This window comes from Hydra viridissima, unplaced genomic scaffold (genome assembly GCF_058129835.1).
Source record: "Hydra viridissima isolate aposymbiotic clone 2 unplaced genomic scaffold, HvirCarnegie_v1 scaffold_14, whole genome shotgun sequence".
Classification (NCBI taxonomy): domain Eukaryota; kingdom Metazoa; phylum Cnidaria; class Hydrozoa; order Anthoathecata; family Hydridae; genus Hydra; species Hydra viridissima.
Genome location: NW_028324313.1, coordinates 10,490,114 through 10,492,613, shown reverse-complemented (window position 1 = coordinate 10,492,613; position 2,500 = coordinate 10,490,114).

Sequence of the window (2,500 nt, the reverse complement as noted above, 5' to 3'; positions counted from 1 at the left end):
TCCGTCTGCTGCTGCTGCTGCTGCTGCTGCTGCTGCTGCTGACAATGATGGTGATGGTGATGCTGCAAGTCGTTTGGACTAACAGCTTCGTGTTGTCTAAATGATGTGACCTTTTTAAAGTGACTTAGGCTCTTTTTTAAATATGATATAGCGTTAGGGTTAGGGTTAGGGTTAGGGTTGCGTTTAAAGTGGCAAAATTTTAAAAATATGATTTGTTGTATTTCTAAAGTTGCTCTACTTCACAATGTCAATTTGGATCCATTTAAACGTTTTTTGTTTCTTTAAATCAAATAAGCTTTTGGTTTTGTTTTGCAGACAACTCTTAATCGATTTTCATCTTAGAAATGAAGTTTTTGTTTCTAAAAGCGAACTAGCTTCTTTCTAAAGCAACACTTTTGAAAGTGAGCTAGCTGTTTTCTGATGCGAATAATCTTTTTAAAAGACTTTGTTCCAGTGAGCTGGACATCTCTGGTGAGACTTTTAAACTGGCTTTAAACCCTTTTAAAATGGTTTGCAGTTGGTTTTACATTCTAAAGCGACTTAGCCTTTTGTTTTGGTTTTGGTGAGCAGAGAACTCTTAACCGCCTTGATGTTCTTTTTACAAATGAAGTTATCTTTTTTAAAAGTGACCTAGCTTTTTCTTCTTAAGCAGCTTTGCATTTTTTGAGAGTGATGTAAACTTTTTATTTATTTGGAAATAGCAAAAGTGAAATAGCACTTTTCAAACATGAATAGTCTTTTTAAAAGACTTTGATCATGCAGTGAGTGAGTGAGTGAGTGAGTGAGTGAGTGAGTGAGTGAGTGAGCTAGACATTTAAGAGACTTTTAAAGTGGCTTAAGCCCTTTTAAAGTGATATGAAGCTTCTTGAATGTGACTTATTATATATTTTAAAGCGACTTAATGTGTTTCTTTAAATGTGACTTAAAATTGTTGGTTAAGTCACATCTACCATTCTTAAAATGAAAACTTGTATTTCTTTTTTAAAGAGACCTTTTGCTTCTTAATTAAAGACTTCTTTTTTTTCTAAAAGGGACTGCAGTTTTTGAAAGTGACCGAGCCTTTGAAAAAAATAAAAAGTAGGCATTTTTCACTGTGCATCTTTTTAAAATGGATTCAGCGTCTTCTGTAATGAAAACTTCTGTCTTGCAAACAAACAAATGTTTTTGAAATTCATTTTGTAGTGTGGTATGGAATTTCTGAAATAGATGTGTAGTATTTTTTAAATAGCAGTGAAGTATTTTGTAAAGTCTTCTTTTAATAAGTGGTTTACACTTTTTAAACGTTTTTGAAAATGAATTTGCTTTTTTAAATGATTTTTGCATTTATGTTCAAGAGACAGAGGGTTTTATTTTTTTTTAAGGATACTTTTTTTTAAGGATACTTAGGCAGGTGGGTATTTCTTTAACCATTTCATGTGCTGGGTTGTTGTATAACAATAAATCAAGCTAAGCTTCCCCAATTCAAATGGTGCATTCTAACCGATTGAAAACAATATTGTTTTATAAATGAGAGTTGAAAAAGGCTGTAGAAAAAGTCTAATTTAACATTTCATAGTTCCACTGTCATTTTGTAGATGTTTTTTTATGAGTTATGTTAGTTACAGAAAAATAATTGGTGCATGAAAGGGTTAAGCGGTTGGGTGTTTTCATAACCGACCGAGGACTTCCTAAGCAGCCGCGTAACTCATTAATCGGCGGGGTATTTGTTAACCGTTAGGGTTAGGGTTAACCGGACAAGAGTTTTTTTTTACCGAACAAGCGTTTCTTAAACCGAACAAGTGTTTTTTCCAGTGAGCAAGTGTTTTTTTTTTAACAGAACAAGTGTTTTTTCCAGTGAGCAAGTGTTTTTTTTTTAACAGAACAAGTGTTTTTTCCAGTGAGCAAGTGTTTTTTTTTTAACAGAACAAGTGTTTTTTCCAGTGAGCAAGTGTTTTTTTTTTAACAGAACAAGTGTTTTTTCCAGTGAGCAAGTGTTTTTTTTTTAACAGAACAAGTGTTTTTAAACAAACAAGTGCTTTTTTTTTTTTTTTTTTTTTTACCGAAAACGGGTTTTTTTAACCGTACCACGGTTTCTTTAACCGAACAAGAGTTTTTTTTAACCGTAAGACGGTTTTTTAACCGAGCAACTATTTTTTTAAGCGAACAAGTGCTTTTTTAACCGAACAAGGGTTTTTTTAACCGTACCACCGTTTCTTTAACTGAACAAGTGTTTTTTTTTTAACCGCACAAGCGTTTTTTTTAACCGTTAGGGTTAGGGCTAGGGTTAGGGTTAGGGTTAGGGTTAGGGTTAGGGTTAGGGTTAGGGTTAGGGTTACAGGTTTTTTTTTTTTAACAGAACAATTGTAAATTTAACCGCACAAGCTTTTTTTTTTTAATCGAACAAGGCTGAGTATTTTTTAAACCGAGCGAGGAACTTTTTAAAAGTTTTTTTAACCGTTAGGGTTATTTTGTTAGGCGAAAGAACACTTTATTAAACGAACACTTTTTTTAACCGCACGAG